General features: G+C 41.5%; 1 protein-coding gene and 1 pseudogene across 3 annotated transcripts in view; one reads left to right on the plus strand and one right to left on the minus strand.

The window, feature by feature from the left end:
• ARHGAP24 (Rho GTPase activating protein 24) overlaps positions 1-20,797 on the plus strand; it is a 259,095-nt gene that overhangs the window by 26,627 nt on the left and 211,671 nt on the right. The gene's annotated exons all lie outside the window — the stretch shown is intronic.
• On the minus strand, positions 2,133-4,099 carry LOC120753562 (U4/U6 small nuclear ribonucleoprotein Prp31-like; annotated as a pseudogene).

Raw genomic sequence — 20,797 nt, forward strand, 5'->3', positions numbered from 1 at the left:
GAAACAGGACTTAGTGTTCTTCAGAAAAAATTAATTCCTAATTGTGAATAACTTCTACATTGGCTCCAAATTATAAACAGAAAGTGTACATGCAGGGAAGCTGATTTTATGGCATGAGAGAAGTGAAACAAAATGCAAGTTAGGCAGCGTAACATGAGAGAACTGGGACCAGTTGAACATATTTACTGCTGTTTTGTTTGTTATAGCTACCTCATTCTGTTACTAATAGTCTTCAAGGTATCTGGTCTGATGTTTCCAGTGCCACAGATGTTAGGAGGAAACATGAATCTGATGAAGGCCTGGACTTGTGCAGAAGTTCCCCACAAAAGCAAACTGCACAAAACATCATGCTGAGTTTCAAAGGGTGTGATCTGGATCAATTTTCTGAAGGCTGACATTAAGCGTTTGTAGTTCTGTAAGGTAAGACAGAAAGTGAAATTGGATCCCAGCTGTTGCAGCGGGTCCATGTATTCCTAGGGCCTGTGTAACAAAACCCACAAGGACTGGCAGCTGAAGAAGCTGGAAGGATGGTTCAAATGAAATTTAGAATTACAAAACTCCCCAGTAAGCAGAACCATTACTTTTTTCTTCACTAAATGCAACAGTGACATTTGTGCTTAATGGGCTATAAAGGTATGTATCTTTAGAGTATAACTTCTGTTTTACTCATTTTTGCTTCCATGATATTTGAACTTTGTGATGGATACAGAATTTTCTGGCATTGGCTGCTATGGATCATCCTTTTAGTTTTCTCAATTATTGTTTTTGATACAGAGTCAGAAAATAAGGTGTCCACTGAGAAAATGGATAAACACCTTTTTGTTTTTCTTAATCCATGATTGCAGAGCTGGTATTTACCATCATATTGCATCATTAGGTAGAACATCGAATATAACGCTAAGGTGGAAAGAATTTTGCAGGTTTTTAGATCTCGTATTACAACCTTTCAGGTCAGTAGTGATTGAGAAGCCTTTTCACATTATGAAGTCTTGTTCAGCAGCTTGTGTCAGGCACAGGTGAAGATGTCAAGATGTCAGAGGAGGTGCCTTTCAGCTTTCTGTGGGCAAAATAACCAGAGCCTGCCTGAAGGGATACAACAAAGCAGACAGGACCTTGCTCCTTCTGTCAAGCAATTCTTCCCAAGCTGCTCTTATGGAACATGTTTGTATTTCCACGCCTTCCTTTAGAAGATAAGGTTAGTATCTTGCACATCAGCCCTCTTGTGGGATTAAAGTGGGAGAGTCAAGGAAACAGTGAGCCAGGGTTCACTGGTGCAGAGTGTGTGAGCAGCTGCCTGCTTTGGGTGACAGAAAATAAACAGGGCTTGTGTTTACAAACCAAACACATGCAGGCGCCCCAGAATTCATGGTGCCATGGGTGACGGATTTCAAAGGGATGGAGGGGACTCCTGGGGATTACAAGGGGACTATGTAGATATTTCTTTTGATATTTAAAAAACAACTTGAGAAAGGAGACCTGTGCACTGCTTAATGTGATGTACTCTCCCAGGAATATATTTCTCATTTCGGGGAGCTGTATTAATATAAGAGTTTGGCATCTGTAGTTCTAGATTGATGTTGAGGCTGTAAAATTCACAAATACAACTTAATCCAGACCCAGCTCTCAACCAGTTTCTGTTGTTTTAAGTTTCTTGCGCAATATTCAGTCAATTGAATGCCAAGGAAAATCAACAGTTCCTCATACACTTATTTGCTCGTTAAATGTGTTACTCAGTGGTCAGGGTTTTGTTGTCTGCTTCTCGGGCTGATATTTTAGCCCTGATGTACTCTATGAAATGAAAAAATCAGGCTCCAGTAGTTCTAGCAGGGGACTAGCAGCAAGGCCTGCTTCATTTGGGGCTGCAGTGCAGATTGTTACCATGGTAACTTCTTAACTATCAAAGTACTGTGTGGCTGTGATGCCTATTGATTTTTGCCTTTTTTTGTTTTATATATTCTCTGCATTCTTTACATGCGTATTTGTAACTCTCTAGTCTGTATATTTTTAAAATTTATTTTCCCAGGACTCCCAAAATCTATTCAGGACCATCCAAAATCCTTTCAGGACTCCTTGACACCCCCCACAACCACCAACTGCCCCAAGACACTCTCTCCAACCACATATTCCAATATTTATAAAAAATTTGAGAAAGCGCCATTGGGGTGGATCCTTGGGAATTTGGGGCTCGCAAGGTGGGATTTGTGGATCCCAAGTGGGGTCAGAGGAATGGGGATCCCATTTTTGTTCCCCTTGACCTTGAGAAACTTGGCCATGCTGGAGAAATATTTCTGGTTGGCCTCAGGCACCCTCTTCTCAGCCTCCTGCAGGTTCACGATCTCCAACCCCTGCAGTGGGATGAAGGCCATGCTCCAGGCTGTGCTCAAGCTGCAGTCTGGGATTGTGAATTTGTCCCTGTAGATGACACTCTGCTTCTGCCGGGTCCTTTGCAGGGCTTTGCTGATCTGGGCCTTGGTCGCCTCCTTGACCTGGGTCTGGCACAGGCGGCCACTGCCGGCCTTGCCCAGGTGGCCCAGGCTGAACCCAAGGTCCTCCTAGTAGGCATCCTCTTCGATCTCCCTGAAGCTCATCCAGTTGGCCTATTTGTGTACCTCTGTCCAGCTCCAAGCATTCCTTCATCTTCCAGCACCTCTCCCCCGCCTTTCTCCTTTAGCCCATCCAGCAGCACTGACAGCGGCTTCACCAGGACGGCTGTCACTTGTTGAATTTCTGCTCGATCTCTTCCTTCAGCTCGTAGCCCACCTTCCCATCCTGGCTTTCATGGTAGATGTCCACCCTGGCTGCCATGAGCTGTACCACTTTCATTCTCAAATCCGACGGCTGGGACCGGACAATGTCGCTGTGGTAGATGAAGCCGGTGCGGGGCAGGATGGAGGCGCAGGAGAAGCCAGGCAGTGTCCAGCACTGGGCCCCCAGCAGGAGGATGTTGCAGGCTGGCAGCTTGGACGGCAGGCCCCCTGCCACCCCCACCATCTTGGGAGCCATGGAGGCCCTGAGGATGAGGGAGAGGTTGGGGGCGATGAAGGGACTCCATGTACTCTTACATGTGCAGCTTGGCTCCACTCAGCACCAGTGACACGTCACTCAATCCTGTCTTAATCCTGCCCAGCTCCTCCTCCTCCAGCTGCTGCCCCTCGGTGATGGAGGCCATCATGCTGATCATCATGATGGTGGCATTGGCCTAGATCTGCACATTCTCATTGCTCTTGCATTTATCCAGGGAGTTCCCCAATTCCTTGACAGTTTGGATGTAATCCAGGGTGTTAGGCACCAGCAACTCCAGCTCCAGGAACTATTTTTGTCCTGTATGAACTTGTGGATGATGTTGAGCTTGTTCTCAGTCTCCACCATGAGGTTGTTGGTGTCCACAATCAGCTGGTACTCAGGGCCACCTCCACAGGCCCCAAAACCTTGGCAGCCCTCGACTGTTCCCCGATGTATTGCTCAATTTTCTGCATGGTCTTGCCGTAAACACCATGGACCCCCAGAACTCAGCAGTGCTCTGCACAGCCTCTCATCCTTCACATCCTCAATCAGGAGCTCCTTCCCCCCCCTTGGAGCCTTCGGCCTCGTCCTCCTCGTCTACCAGCGACATGGCAACACTGGTAACACTCCTGCTCCTGTCCTTCCCATCACTTCTGTCAGGAAAATCCACCAATGTTAGAGTTTTATGTCAGAAGAGGAGACAGAAGAATCCTTCATCTTTATCCAGATAAAGGGAGAGAGTTTACCAGGGCTTCTGCCTTAGGGATTTTCTCTCTCTGGGTTTCGGAGGGTGCAGCTTCCCTTTATCCTTAACTCCCGGCTGCATGTTGGCTTCTTCCTTTTCCCCATTGGCTGAGGAACTAGTGTTGGAGATAGGAAATTTAAAATATTCACAGAATGAACTACACTGGAAAAGACCTTTGATATCATCAAGCTTTTGCCTCGGGGGGAAGGAAATTTCTATGTCTTTCCAGGGCATTGTTCCACCAGGCGAGCATAACATTGTTCCATTGTTCCAGCCTGATGAGCTTACCTGTCTCAACAAACTGGGAGTAGCACAGAAGATACCCCAAAGAGATCGACCACCAAGGGCCATTAACCATCAATTCCAAACAATAAACCTGCAATGGTCAGAGGCACCTGGGCTGGGAAAGGAGAGAAAAGAATGAGGACCTAATTAGCATCAGAGAAGAAGAGATCTGTAACCAACAGGAAAGCAAATACTAAGAACTATGTAACTTGGAACCAATGAACATTGAACCAATGAATCTCTATGGGCTTTGACTGTATGAAGTTTGTGAAAATCAGGTGAAATTCATGTGTTCTGGAGTGATTTTTCTCTGCACACCTGGGCTACGTGTGGATGAAATTATTTCTTTCGTACATCCGGGCCAGAAAAAGTAATGTCCTCATTCTCTAACACTAAAAATATTGTTGGAGGGTTTTTTGTTTTTCCTGCGGTTTCAGTGATGCTAGGAAGGTACAGCTTTCCTGAAGCGCCTACCACATATTACCCCCTTGAACCTTTTATTTTACCCCAAAGTTCAGAAATTCAGGCTTTTGCAGACCTTTGTTTCAGAAGCCGAGCTGCCTGGACTCTGGAACAACCCTGCTGCCCAAAGTCAGAGACATTAAGATCTATTTGAAGATGTTAACACCTGTGCCTTCACCCATCAAATTGTGAAGACATTAGCTTTCCTCTCACTTCTGACTGCAACATCCCTTGTGCTTCTAACTGGTGGTTTTTGACAATGATGTTAATTTCCTAAACTTTTAAAACTGTGTGTACCCCTGTGGAGGGTGGACTTTTGTGGACATTTCTCCATAACTGCCTCTGGAGGCCTCCAATGAAGACCATATTTTATATTACCTCCTATACTAATATTATCTTGAAAGTGTGTGTTGTTTGATGTCTGTAATAAATACGATCTACCAAATTCGATAAATCAAAATTTTGGAATTTTATTGAGAGACAAAATGACAGTCTTGGACAGCCACAATTAAAAGGACAGCATCGAGCCCGGGATCGGCGCTGGGTGAACGCGGTAACACACTCAGTCAATATGTCACCCCCCAAGTTCACATTTCTGGCTTGGAGCAGTCTCTTTCTATACACTGGATCGCTGAGAGAAACTCGGGACTCCGGGGTTCCCTCTTCCAAGGCAGCCTCATTAGATATTCATGTTCCAGTTCTGGGGTTCTGAATAGAGTTGCTCGAGAAGATAATGCCTCTAATCGTTGTGTCCAGGTGTGGTGTGGAGATGTTAATTTCAGGAGGAGACGGATGAGATACCGATCTGATGTAATCATCTGGTTCTCCGGGCTTCCATCTCCCTTTTCCGTTGTCTTTGTTCTCCCTTTAACGATTCCCGGCAGAGGTATCCCCATGTCCCTTTTTCGGGTAATTCCTATCATAGTTTTCTTGCGTGCCTCCTGTGTCTTTTCTGGCAAAAGAAATTCCTGCACCCCTCTCTGTGCAGCTTTCGTCTTAGTTAACTCTTGGTATACTGGATTAGAAACAAAACTTATATTTATAGGGGTTGAATTACATCTTACATCTTTTTAACACGAATTAACTTTAGGACATATATCACAGTGTCTAGGTTGAAAAAGGCATCAGGTGCAGAAACTTTCTAAGCAGAGACCTGGGAGATGCTTGGTGCTGTCCATTTGGGATACAGGCTCTGAGATGTATCACAGCTGGGCATCTTACTGAAAGCTGGTGGAATTAGGAGCTAAATAAGCTTTTGAAAAGTTAATTCATTAATAGCATGTTTTCTGAGTAGTTAATGCAAGTGGAATAAATAGTATGTCTAAGGGTATTGTGATTGGCCCTTAACTAAAATAGCAGTGGGGAAAGGAAGTATTTATAGCCATGATCTGAGGGTTTCATTGTCCAGTCTCCTCTGCATTCCAAATTATTCCTTGAAGACCTTCTGAAAGCAGCTGTTGAGGGAGGGATGAATGTTTCCAAACCTGTGCTACGCAAGAGATACACAGACTGCCTCAGCTGACTTCCAGTGAGTTCTCACTGTGGTCTCAAGCAGACTTGGCACAGGATATGGGGGGCTGATGGGAAAAGGCAGCACATCTCTCTTCTGCTGACTTTAACCCTTGAAGTTGTTTGTTTTTGGAATATGAGACCCCTGGCACATCAAATCTGTGTTTGCTTTCCCAGGAACACAGGAAACCTGGCTCCCTGGCAACTGCTATTGTTTCATTAGGATCTGAGATTTTTATGGGGCAGAACGCTTTGTGTCAGTTTCGCTATCACTTGACACCCTGGTGATGGGACTGAAGAAACCCTGGTCTGCTTGTGTCACATGTCCTGTTCTAAACGGGGATCACAAGAATTATTTCCTTCAATATGGTAACTGGCTACTAGGGAGCACCTATCAAAAGGAGCACTGTTGTGAACGTTCTCACACACCCTCTCAAGTGCTCTACCCGTACAGCTCTCTGAAGGTTCTCTTTAAAGCAGGCAGAGCTGGTGTTGGAATAACACCCAGGCTTTTCCCTGGTCCTTCAAGAGGATTTACTGTAGTCTCCCTCTTAAACAGAGGTCAGACAAAGTGAAATCCACACAAGGATTATTAATGATACCTGCTGGGACAGAGCAGAAGAAAAGAACAGAGCAGACAAAAGGCCACAAAATCCCCTCGCATGACCTTGTCAGGCCCATGAATGAAGCAGCTCAGCCCCCTGACACTTCTCTGGCCAAATGCAATGTTTTCAGTTGTTCCAGCTTTCTGGGAGAGCTGCACGATGCAGTGACCATAGAGATGACCTCTGACTGGATACCCAGAGGGCCCATAAAAAAATTATCCACAAATCAGAGGGTACCTCTGTGGACCTAGTGGGAGATGGTTTATAGGACTTTTGGCTGGTGAGCTCATCAGGTGAAGAGCTGGAGGACTGGAAGTGGCTGCCACCCCTGTTTGCTGGTCATTCTGACCCTTCATCCTCCCCCTGAAGACTTTCACATCAAATGTTGTGGGAGCACTCTAAAGCTAAGAGCTTTTTTTGACCGTAATAACGCAAAATTGCTTGGCTGCTGTATGTTGTGTATTGAAAAATGCTGTATACCAGTTCAGGGACTTGGTTTTTTGGCTTGAGTTCCAGATACGTTTGTTTGCAAGCGATACAAACTCTGAAACAAAGAATAGGAAATGATGCATAGGTACAGATACCTTTCTACTGTAGGTAAGAGCAGCTCATAGAAGGGAAGCTGATTTAAGGCTAGGGTATTTCAGGTTATACAGCCAGCTCTAGGTTAAGTGTTGTATGCGTGTTTTGGCAAAAAATTCAAGCATTGTTGCTCCTTTATTAATTAGTATCTGAGTTCTCTATACCAGTTATTTGTACATTGTTTCAAGTGCCAGTTCACAGATAGGGCTTGTTTGCATTCATTCTCATGCTTGCTCTGTCATAGTTATAGGAACTAACTTGTTTGAACATTCCTAGTTGAGCATGAAAAAATATTTTCCTATGAGTATCATCTTTTTGGCAAACACTTACGTGAGAAGGAACCGCTTTGGAGACTGATCTGTGTGCTTGGGAAGATTTTACTTTGAAATCCCTTCATAACGCAGAAAAAAAAATTCAGTATCAGTCATGACACAGAATGTCCGCGGAAATACAAACTTCACTCAACTCTCTGGGGTATTGACAAATAGCATTATGTTTTACAAGACTCTTGGGAGTGAAGCTGAAGTTAAGGGCCATATTTTTCAACAGTATCTGGGGAAACCTTGCGACCTATTTGAACAACCAGGATATGCTTCTTGGTTTTGTACGGGCCAATCACATCTTGTTTTGTGATGATTAAGTAACTGGGAAAGCTTGATGCTGATTTCTTGGGATGGAAAGATGTTCTGTGCTAATTTTACTGACACTGTATTAATGACACTGTCAGCATGTGATAGTGTGATTGCAGCCGAAATCTGGTGTGCTTTTGGTTTTGATTTGTCATGTAACATCATACTGAGGGAAAGCTGCTTTTTGTCTGGGATCCTGAATGCAGTTTTCCCTGCTTTGTTTTTGATCTGAGGTCTGTAGGAGGTCAGTGGGAATGATGGCTGGAAACAAATGAAAGTGTGCCAGCACAGAAAGCTGCTGTGCTGTAATCCAGCATCTGTTGCTGTAATGTGTGAATGCCTGGCATTCTGGGAGCTGGGACACAGATTGTTGCTAGCTTCTTCCCAAGGTTATTTCGGAAGTGCACAGAGCAGCTGGCAAGGTCTCGAGCGGGTTTAACTCTCTCGTGGCACGCTGCATTAAAAGTTAAGTACACATCAAGAAGCAGTTTGTCTCAGCATAAGATTTTTTTTTTTCTTCTGTTATTTATGTTTCACCTCAACACTAAATCCCTTGGTCACCATCTGAATGAATTACACAGTGTGAGACATGTAAAACCAGAAAATAGAAAACTGCAATAAGCTTTGATGGGGTTAGGTGACTTTTTTTTTTTTGAAAGGGGATTGTTGAGCAGAACTAAGCAAAATAATGAGATGTTTATTGGGAGCTAACATTACAGTATAGCTAGACATTAACTGCCCTGGAAACAACCCGTAGGATACAACGAGAAAAGAGTTCATCTGTCATCACTGTGCTATCCAACTAGGTAACTGAAGATACAGCTAGCCATTCTTCCTCCAAAGGGCTTACTCCACAACTGCACACTGTCTGCTAGTAAAATGTAGACTGTAACATCGTTTTCATTCACATTTGATCTAAACTTTTTAGCTGTTTGGTAAACAGACTTGGTATAATGAAATATTAATAGGCAGGAGAAAGTATCATTCACATGGGTAACGAAGTGCCATTGCTACTTAATGTGCTATTAGACCTATCTTGTTCCTCTACAGGTCAAACGGGGTTGTGGGATTAGCTGTTGAAAAGCTACAATGTGAAGTAATGGAGACAGATGACTAAGTTAAAAATGAATAGTGACAGCATTTTTCATGGTCTCTTTCTTAGCAGCTTTGAAACTTGAAGTTTCCTGGTTTCGTGGTATGTTTTTGTTTAGGTAGAGAAAAATGTATGGGTGTGGTGAGTTACTATGGGTGCTTGCTGTGCTTAACAGAAGTTGCTCATGGATGTTCCCTTTGTTGCACTTTCAGATGGCTTGAGATGATCATTATGTCATTAAAAAATCTAAAGAGGTGAGCAAATCAAGGTGTCTAGGTGTATACAGAAACTAAGAGTCATTGCACAAAAGAGGTGAGGCAATCTTTCAGCATTCATGTGCTGGGTGCTTTTTATTAATTGCTCATTACACAGCATCTTTTGCCCAGTTTGCTTTGAGGCACAGTTGCAGTATGCCATCTAATACACAGAAGGCTGTTCATCCTTTAATGTTGAATATGATTTTATTTGCAATGTGACTTGTTGTTGTACCCCTTAGGTGAGTTTCCTGTCTTCTGATAGTATCTGTCTGAAGTGTTGTTTGAGGGAAGGCTGGTAACTGCTCCACACTAATCAAAAGTGGTTTTCTCTGTGGGTGTTACATAAACACAATGCTGGCCACAGCAGAGCTCCGTTTCCCCATGACCTGGTCCTGTAGGCATTCCTGTATCTGATGGAAGGAAAGCATCCCACTGTTCTCCATTTCCCTGGTGTCTCTGAGATTTGTGCTGACTGATAAGAAGCATGAGAACAGCGCGGTGCTGCAAGTACTTTTGCAGTAGAACTGTTTATTTTTCACCTTCTCTGTCCCTAGCGGAGAAGGTTCCTTTCAGTGCTGTATACAGAAACATCATATGTTCATTTTATGCCAAGGGTTTATCCTCTCCTAGGTACTTGTGTATGACTTGAGACATGTGAAGTGGATCCTCACATGAGGAATAAGTTGAGAGCATAAATCAAATTGATCAATCAGTGTAGGCTATGATTTCCAAACCAAACTGAAACATGGTGGTGGTTCTCTGGTGGTGGTTTGTTCATGGAATTCGATTTTTAAATTTTTCTTTTTTCTTTTTCTCTGCTTTAGGCTCTATTCCTCCCTGTTCTGAAACCTTACAGTTTGCCCACAAGTCTTTTTCTATGAATAAATTGTAGGCTTTGGGAAAAGAAAAAATGATGAAACACAATTTATTTTTAATCCTGCCTCTGCTGTAAGGGAAACATTAGGAAAATACACATTTTCAAAACACATAGTAATTGTCAGCATGTGTTGTCCAGCACCTCCTATAATGAGCAACTCTACGCTGTCCTTTCATTTTTTCTGAGGGGGTCTCAGGTCTACCTTGCCAGACTGAAACCCATTAAATACATGTGTGATGTGCAAACATTTTGTATTGCTTTTCTTCCATAAACTTGGAACTAAAAAATGCTGAAGTATTGACAAGTCTCAGAAGAAATCCCTGTGTTGATTTAATGCCATGCTCAGTGATACAGAAATGTTTCCAGCGTACTTTCCATGAAATTACGTACTGGATTTCTTTCTTTATGAACATGGCAGAAAAGAAGAGGTTTTGTTTGCTAAAGGTCAGATTATATAAAAAAGATGCACTGTTTTGGGGGGATTCTTCTTTCACATGCGCACTTTTACTGGGTCAGATGTGGGTGGCCTGCGTCGATAAAATCAAATATCTGTGTAGGCTGCTTGTGGACTGCTCAGTAAACAGCTCAAGTACTGTGCCTAGAAGTGCCTTAAAACAGAGTCATGTAATATTTTTGGCTCAGTATATTGCAAAATCTTTGGTAGCTTCTTTACAATAATCTGTTTGCTCTAACCATACTGTTAGATCTCTGTAGCATTATTGGAAAAAATTCTCTCAGGCGACATAAAGTATTTTATCCTCTCCTGATCAACTTTTGCTTTCATCTTGTGTATCATAACCCCTTAAAGGGCTATCATGAGCCAGATTATCAGCATATTAATGCAGTGCTCTCCTTCATAACAGCCTTCATGCTATTTGCTTCACTTACATTTTTTTCTTCTCCCCGTTCTCTGCGGGATGTTGCAAACAACAGGCAGCTCAGTTTTGAGATGCTGAAAAGTTCTGCAGTTCGCACATCATCTTTTTTTATTATTGATGTGATAACTTGATGCTTTCAGGATAGGTTAAAATACAGGTAACTTGGTAAGCACCTTCTTTTGTCAGGGAGGAAAGTGCAAAGATGGTGTTTCAGGAAACTGTGAGAACACCTGGAATTACTTTTATGTGTTTTGGGTATGTCTCTTCTATTTTTTTGCTCTGGCTTTGTGGATAATTTTTTGTTTGGAGGGGTTTTGTGGTTTTATTTGTTGTTGTTGGTTGTCTGATTTCAGGCCACATGGATTTCATAAAACAGGCTGAAATTTGACTTTGAGCTCTCTATTTGACGAGCCGCTCCTCCACAATGACACGAACACATTGGTGATGAAAGGAAGCATACATTTTCCTTCCTGGTATATCAGCCCAATACAGTGGGCTACCAAGTTAAATAATTAAGAAATTAACTCGACAGCTCACCTACTTTTTCTACTACCCACAATTGCGATGTTTGATTATCTAGTGTCACCACAAAGCTGAGCTAAAATATTCATAGTCAGTGAAGAATAATCTTGTTGGGTCTTTCACCGCGTGCTTCCTTGCCACGACTTTTTTGGGGGGGATATTCTGTCTGGCACAGTGGTAGAAGCAGAAAGTCAAGACTGGAAACTAAGTTTGGTATTCCAGTAGTGTGAACCATGTGACAGAAGAAAACGGGCACATTTAGTGTCAATTTAGTGGTACCAGCTGGAATTTGTTCTAAACTGACGTGGTTTAAACTGATCCTAAGTGGATTTAGGCACACGGATCTTAAGTGAAGATCAAAACTCCCTATGTCACACAATGGTAAAGCTGGAACAATTTATCTAGGTTCTTGTTTGTTTTGTCAGCCTGGTGCTTGCAGCTGTTCTTGTTTTTATTTTATGATAGGGCTCATATTCAGCTGTAACAAACTTGATTCAGTGTGGCTGCTGTCTTTCAATATTTCTTCTACTCACGCCCATCCTTAGGCTCCCTCAGAAGCCTGGGTTAACTTGAGCTGTCTGCAAGGAAGGTGCTGTGAGCTTGAACAGACAGGGGGAGCCTCCAAGGGGCAGGTGAAAAACAAAAGTTGAGTTTTAAAAGCTCACAGAAGAAAAAAGTTTGGGCTGAGCTGGTATAAAACTGTGTCTGGGCCAGGATCATATCACAAGAGTTCTGGACATGTTTTAGCTTGTAATTTAATGAAAATTCAGAGGAAAAGGAAGTTTAAAAATCTTTGTATTAATGAAGTGTTTTGGAATATGTACTCTGTTTTATAATATAATAATATGTTTTGGAAGTAGCAGCCACTAAGAATTAAAGATTTAAAAACAAAACAAAAACTCAAATCAAACCAGTTCTTTTAGAATAAAAGCAATGAAACAAACCCAAAACTCATTCTCTTTGATGCAAAGAGCCTTAGGTATGACACATCTTAGTGTAACCCATGGAAATAAATAGGAATTATATCTGTTTTCTTCATTTGGGAAAGGGATGTTATCAGCTCTGATTTTTTAAGATTTCTTGTTCATCAAACACTGAGGCAGGAGCCAGGATGAAAATCTAACTTACTTACTGGTTAAAGCAGCAATAACCTTCCTCATAACTTTAATAATAAAGTTATTTTCTGATTTAAAAGAACAGCATGTTGGAGCATTAAATTTTCCAGATAAAGAAAAGACATTAAAATAAATGAAATTAACTTAGAAGCTTCTGATTTATAGTACCAATGGATACAAAGCTTTAGAAGAACGTTTCTTTCAGAAGCTTAGAATTAGAGTATCAGTTTTATTGTGGGAAACTGTTTCTGTGCAAAACTGAAAAGACAAATTCCTTACCAGTTTTATCATCTGTTTATTTTTCCTGCTATGATTCAGACAAATTAAAGGTTAAAAAGTCAGCATTTTGTGTTGGACAATCTGTGACTCAGCTCAATTAAAGAAGAAAAAATCATACATTCAATGAGAAATAGCACTCTAGGCTGCCTTTGTTACACAGAAGTCTTAAGGAATTACTGGTTCTTTTCATGCACACACATGAAAGTTTATCAGCTGGTATTTACTGTGCTTTGCTTCCAGGGCTCACTGCCCTTCCTATGGGTACCAAGCAAGAGGACTCAGATTAACTCATCCCACAACAAAAAAAAAGGAGTTGTGGGGCTGTAAGGTCAGCTGAACTGCTTGGAAGGAGGAGTGTCATCAGTCTCTTACTAAGTAAATGTGTCTTTAAACTTTACTGCCTTCACAAAGAGCTCCATAGGAAATGTACAGCACAAATTAATGGTATTTAGCAACTATTGCTCTCTGAAGAATTTTCCTGTTTTATTTTCCTCTGCAATCAGTTTCTCCATTGTACTTTCTAGTAGCATGTCTGATTGCTTCTAATGAAACAGTCATCATGTTTCTTCCATTTACTTTGCAGAGTTGATAGTATTTTATGAGCATATAACTTATTTCTGTGTCCCTTTATGTGTATGTGCTAAAATAAGAAAACCCAACAAAAATATATACAAAATTTAAATATATTTTGTGTGCTGAGTTCCCTGGCATGCAAATTCTGTGTAATGGAAACAGAGTTAAATATTTTCTTTAGTAAGGACATCCGTGTAGTTGCATGTGTTTTATAAGCAAAACCTATTCAATTCCACTGATGTGGAGATTATACTCCTGCAGCAGAATTCTCCAGTGTTAAACATTGCTGGCATTTAGCCTGTAGAGGTTTTAGTGGCATCTCAGATCCTATTTAATTTTTTTTTTTTTTTTACAAAATAATGTAAAATTTTAAAATCTAAAAATGGTAGATAGGACACAAAATGCTAGTTTTCATTTCTAAAATGGTTTACATCTCTGAGCTGTTTTGGTAACTTCTTATATTCCATTTGTACAGGTAAAATGACTGCATTAAAAGTCTAATGAAAAAGCCTTGATATGTTTCTATTGTGTAAAGTGATTCCAGGAATTGGAAAACAAAATAAATATTCTACCTAGTTTGTGATGAGTCCAAGTGAACATATTAACTGTTTAAAACTCAGTGTTACTGGATGACAGTGATGTATATTGGCAAAGTCTGCCTCCCTGTAAGAAATAGTGCAGTAGTGCTCTTCATATAGTTTCTAAGTTGTTTCAGAAACTGGGATCACAGTATAACTCAGGCTGCAGATTGGTATCTAGTCTGACTATAGTTCCAACATTTTCCTGGATTAAGAAGAGCATGAATATTGTCCCATATTGGCATACCCAGAAAATGATCCTGAATTGTGTGCTCCAGTACCTGTGAGGGCTGCTTGGTCAGGAAATGCAGGAGAAATTTTTTCAGGGTAGAAATACAGTTTTTTGGCCTGTTGCCAGCTTTGTCACCCTTTGTCTTCTGCAGTTTGCTCTTTCTGTCCTTATACCTGGAGAGTGCTCTGTTTGTCTGTGCTCATCTGAATGTCTGATTTGGTGCAGGTGCTTCATGCCTGAAAGTCAATTTTGTGTAAGAGTTTAACTGAGAAAAGGGTTAAGGAGAGGCTGCTTGAGTTCATGCATGATTTATTTCAGCTGTCCCACATTTGAGAGCACAAGCACGAGCCAAGGGGAGCCTGTTTTGTGCAGTTAGTCATTTTTTTGCTACCTTCCCACTCTGATAAACTGTAGTAGCTCTGACTGAACTCTTGCATCTTGCTCATATGCCTCTGTAGTTTGGCTCAGTCAAGACTGCCCTCTCTAAAACAGTTCATGATTTAAGCTCCAGATACTGCAGTAAAAAGAAAAACAACTGAACAAGCGAGTGATGGATCCTGAGATGAGATCATTGAGCAAGATAATGAACAACTTCTTTCAGAGATGAAATACTGCTGTAATTCCAGCAGTGTTCTGGCTATCAGAGTTGAGTTACTATTGCCTTGGAGGTTTTGTAATCAGCCTGCTGGAGTGCAGCCTCCTGTGTGCTAAAACACTCCAGTGAAGTGACTGTCTTGGTGCAGTTGTGTTCCTTTATCAGACACTTGCATTCACTGTAGGCAGAGACACGAGGGCAGCGCTCTGTGCAGGGATAATCACATCTGCACAGGCAAGGCAGCATTCCTAGAGAAGACCAGCAAGTGTGGAAGGGTGGAACAGACTCACGAGTCTGGCTGAGTGGCTGCTTTGTTGCCTGTCTCTGGACCTGCTCCAGAACCTCTGTTTTCCTTCCTGAATGGAGAGGCCCAGAATGGGAGACAGTTCTCCAGGTGTGACCTCAGCAGTGCCCAGTACAGGGGGACAATCACTGCTGGTCCTTCCTGATTCTGACACAGGTCAGGGTGCTGTTATTGATCTTGGCCACCTGGGCACAGCTGGCTCACGTTCAGATGCTGTCAACCACTATGACCAGGTCCTTTTCCACTGGACCATTTTCCAGCCACTCACCCCTCAGAGACTCTGGTGCTACCTGGAATTGTTGTGACTCAGCTGCAACCTGGCACTTGATCTTGTGTAGCCTCATGCTGTTGGTCTCAGCCCATTGATCCAGCCTGTTCAGGTTCCTCTGCAAAGCCTTCCTACCTGGCAGCAGATCAACACTCCCACCCAGCTTGGTGTCATCTGCAAATTTGCTAATGGTAGACTCAATCCCCTCACTCAGATCATCAGTAAAGATATAAAACAGGACAAGAAACACTGGACACCTTGCTGGTCTTGTGCAATCTATTGAAGCTGCAGGTTCATCAGTGAAAATCTGTGCTTGAAGTGCTCATTTTTCCTCACCTAAAGAACCAGTGCTTTACATACCCTATGTTTTGTGCTTGTACTTTGGTGCTGTGGGATGCTGTAACTGTGGCCCTCATTAACTCTAAAGCAGCAAACATTTTCTGTATATGTGGTGAAATAAGACAGAAAAAGACAGACTACTAATCTAGATAAGGTTAAGGAAAAAAGGTTATTCTCAAATTGTTCTAGCTAGTGGAGCTGCTGCATTTTGTCTGTATGCTTTGGATGAAGGACAAACAGTAGTTGGTGGGGCCAGACCAGGCTGTAACAGTTGTGGAATATCTCAGGTTGGAAGGGTCCCATAAGGATCATCAGGTCCAATTCCCTGCTCCTTGCAAGGGCTGTTTAAAATGAAGCCATATGGCTAAGAGCATCATCCAGACACTCCTTGAACTCTGTCAGGCTTGGTGCCATGGCCACTTCTCTGGGGAGCCTGTTCCACTGACCACTCACTTTCTCACTGGGCCATTCTCTCAGAATCTTTTCCTTATGTCCCAGGAGGCAGACTGAGCAAAACAGCTGTTCAGGCAAACATTTAACCTTATTTAAAACACTCCTGTGGGTAGCAGCTACACCTGCTGGGTCTCAGAAATTCATCTAGCTATACTTGTTCATGTCTGTCTTGTCTTCACTACGTATTGCCAGTTGCTGTATTTTCTTTTAAAACAAGTTTATTGGTAAATATTTCCTTTCTGATGAAATATTTTAGGGATGACTGGATGTTGTTTCCTTTTTCTTCTCAGTATGCCTTACCAAATGTTTCAGCTCTATGGTTTTTTCCACTGTATTCTACTGTTAACATAGTTCTTGTGCAAGATGGTATTTTTTCCCCCGGCAATTTGCTGACCTTATTTCCAGTATCTCCTAATTTTTCTCATGCACCATACTTCAGAGACTGCAGGAAATTCCTAATTATGGTTAGACATAGCATTGAGTAGTTCCTTAGAAGCTTCCAGGGTCAGCTCAGATGATTTTCTACCATGCTCTGAAACATTTTTTACATTTTCAGGCTTCAATTTTTCAGTCAGTTACTTATGCTTGCTTTGTTATACAGATTTAATCTGAAGATTAGCATGAATGCAAGAGGACTTTGATTTCAGTAATAAGGATGGGATGAGTAATTTTGAAAACAAAATGAAGTGAGCGGTTCAGGTATCTGTGATGCAGGTCCACCTAAAGCCATTTGTTTGTGTGAACACGAGTCTTAGCGAGGCACTTTGTAAAGGAGAAATCAGAAGAAAACCGTTCAACATACTTCAGTGAATTCTGTATTTTACTACATCTTTTTAGAGCTGTGGATGATCTGGTCTCCAGCTTGCTGAGGCACAAAGGTACTACTAATTAGTGAGGAAAACGAATGTCAGTGTGTGTGTTGTTGTGAGGTAGAGAGGCTTTCAGAAGTAATGTTTGAAATGTAGGTTCTTTTTAAAAGATTTGGTTTACCCTTCTCTTTCTTTAAAGCAGAGCTAAACCTTTACCTCTTTGAAAACACTAACATGACGCAGATTCAGGCTGCGGTTCTGATGTTGGTGTTTTGTCAGTTTTCTTACACTGAAAATTGCAGTAGGGATAATACTCAGTATGGATAAAAAGAGAATTTCTGAAATTTCACTGACGACCATTGAATGCTGCTTTTGCAGAGCACAGCTTAAGATGTGTTTTGTAGTCCTGCTCTTGTTGGGAGAGTTTCCTGACCCTTCAGAATCACTCAGCTCAAAATGGCCAGTGGATGGATTCTGCTGGCAAAGTCAAGCAGATGAATGTCGCTACTGCATTTTTATGTGTGCCAGCAGCTCAGCTGAACTCTACCAGGTATCAAAATCAGCCCTTAAAAGCAGAGCTCTGGAGGTGCTCTGAGTGATGGTGCTGATGGAGGGAGGCTTTCATGCTGTGTAGAAGAAATGGATCATAAAAATTACATGTGACAGCCAGTGGGGAAACTCACCTATTGCAAAGGCCCTGTGCAAGGCTGAGTAATGCTGAATAACACTGGTGAAATATTGCTGCTGATAAAAACAAGAGGCCTGGAGGCTGATCTTGCAGATACTTGTCTGTTTATTCTTTTTAATACAAAGAAGTAATTTATCAACAGGAGTAGCTTCAAATGTAGCTAGGAGAGCTCTGCAACAAATGGCCTAGGATCTGTGTGTTGACATGAGTGTGTGCATGGAATTAAGTCTAATTAGCAAACACACAGTGTAGCATGTTAGTGTTAATTATTGCCTGAGAAGGAAACCATGGCCATTGAATGGATTTTTTTTCCATCATCTGCAAGGTGGAGACATAACATGAGCTATTGTTTTGCTAATACCTGTGAAAGCTAAGACAGAGCACATAATAAATGAAAAAGATTTTGTGGTAATCTTGCCAATGTTGTCCGTTCCTTGGAAAACAGTAAAGGAGTATGTTTACTTCCTTTGGTATGGGACTTTGGGCTCAGTGGAAAACTAGCTGTAATTTTCCATTAAACTTTGCTTGAAGTTGAAAGAGGAAAGAAAATGGAGAGTCCTAACATCAAGGAATGCCCAGATTGCATCATGCAGACTGCAGAGTTCTTAGATTATTTTAGGTTATAAAGGGTTATTAAAGCTACATAAAATCATGTTCCAGGTAAACCCCCTAAAATCAGCTATTGGAACAGGCTTACTGCTGTGCTCCCACTGATAAGGCAATTTCCATTGTAGGAATCTGTACTAATTAAAAGTGAAAGGTGCTGTGCTTTTAGGGGAGCTTAAATGTGGTAGAGATCCCTTACATAAGAACTCTAAATAAGATGGTCATGATGGAGATGAAGAACAGGTGGAAACAGTTTTGATGGATGTCTGAAATATTAGGTCACTCTAATAAGAAAAAAAAGTGGGGAGGAGTGTCTGTGGAAGAAAGATTTTTCTGAATTAACAAATTACAGTTTGTATGTCATTCTGAGTATTGGATTTTCATCCTAGCTAAGGCTGACTTTTAAATTGCTATCAATGCTATCAGAAATATGAATTTTTGGCTCCTCAGTGAAAAGCTGTGTCAGATGTTCTTCCTGACCACAACAGCCATGCTTCAGCGCTTGGCAAGGAGAGCTTGTGTGCTGTTCCAGTTGCACAGCAGCCCTGGACTCCAAGATTGTGTTTTCATTTTCTTCAAGCAGCACTGGATGTTCAGAGTGAACAGGATGATGAACTCATTGTCATTGAGTAAGTGACCAACCACATTATGTCCAGAACATAATTACATTGCTATAACATATGCTTTTATTTTAAGCAGAGCTTTTTACATGTGCTGCTCTTGTCATGACACAGACAGAAGAGAACCTTATCTGAAAGTCTGCATGATGCACTGAATTGTTTAATCCATTTTAGAGTAAGGGCAGAACTGCTGTGCAGAGCTGTGTTTTAGCATGTGGCACAGAATGTCTTTACAATTTCTGTTTTAAGCATTTTGCTTGTTTGTACATTGTCCTAGCGTGGCTAAGAGAGCAATATTCCTGTCTAGGAAATAACTGTTTCCTATTTCCCAAAGCCCAAAAGCAGAAAAATGAAGTTTTTACCGAAGAATCATGGCTGCATTTGTATTGGTTTTTAAAGATGACTTTTCTGAGCGTCTGTAGCAAAAGAATACGCCGCCTGTGTTGAGACAGTGGCCATAGCATTCAGGAGGAATGCTGAGCTGTTTGGTTGTATAAATGAGTAATGTCTTGCAACAGTTGGCCTTGACAGCCTTACACTTTCTTAAGCGGATTTACAATCATCTAATATTTGCACACCTCCTTTCAACACTTAAAGCATCAGCTTCTCTTTAGTCACCATAAATCCAGGGCTATTCTTTCAGGAGGAAGTGCCCTCCAAGTGATTTCAATGACCTGAAATGCTAAGTGAGATCTGCACCTTTAATGAGAGGGATATTTCTTAGTTCATCACCAGCTCTGTCATAAGAGAACATTTGCGTTGTCATTTGGCCAACAAGAGTCACATAATAGCAATTTCCAGATAGAAAAGAGCTGAATGCCGAAGCTCATCTTTAATTAAGTGTGCTACATCTAGCTTAGCTTCTCTAACAAGCTTAGATGAAGAAATCCCAAATAATTAAAGGGATAAAGTAGAGCCATGACTAGGAGTTAAAACTCCAAGAACCAAGTCTGGTTTCTTTTAATCATGAAATGTTTTTCTTTTTTTGTGTGTGGACTTGAACATTGCAGCCCTTGTGGCTCAGTTCACTCAGCTGAAGAAAAAAAATTGTTATAATGCTTCTGAAGAAGTGAAAAATAGTTGACAGAAACCTTCCAAACCCTTATTTTTTTTTTTTTGGATGTTGCCACAGAGGAAAGGGATGGTGATGGGAATGGATGAATTTTTGAAAGGTTAGCACTTAGATGGTTGCTGCGAAGACAATTACAGTTGCTGTGGCTTTGATCACAAAGAAATCTGGAAATTTGTTATGGTCCTGTGACAAAGCAAATTGTGGTAATTTGTTACCAGAACTCTCTCATGCTGTAGTTTTCACATTCACTCCTTCATAGCGCAGTTGAAAATTACAAAAAAAAGTCAAACGAAAAACCTCCAAATGAATATCAGTTGGAGCTAAAACTATCATTGAAATGCTACAATTCCCGAGAATTTAGAGACCACGGAGCAACACCATGATTTGTCTCAGACACTTCCAGACTCTGGACAGTGGCCCACTTCCAATCTTTCCTCTCTGTTATCCAAATTTCAATTTCATGCTTTGTGAAGTTGCTGTGAGATGCTAATTATTACCTCGTGGTCAGCTTTGGACCAGCTCCGATCGTGCTGCAATTCCCATGGTTTGCAGGAGCATAAAACACACTCTAGTGCTTTTTTCCATCAAACTAAGTTCTTGCAAGGCACACATCTTCATGCTAGTGCTCCCTCTGTATTACTGTATTCTAAGCAAAAATTCCCAAAGGAAAGCTACACTTCAAAGAAGCTGAGCCAGAAGAGATGAAACACAGATGCTGTTGTAGGGCAAGATTCCATTAAAAAAAAAAAAGGGAGAATATCACCATCAAGAGAAGTTCGGCAGCATGGATTCAGCCTTTCTCTTGTTTTTCCATTCTCC

The sequence above is a fragment of the Hirundo rustica genome, chromosome 5, assembly GCF_015227805.2.
Source record: "Hirundo rustica isolate bHirRus1 chromosome 5, bHirRus1.pri.v3, whole genome shotgun sequence".
Lineage (NCBI taxonomy): Eukaryota > Metazoa > Chordata > Aves > Passeriformes > Hirundinidae > Hirundo > Hirundo rustica.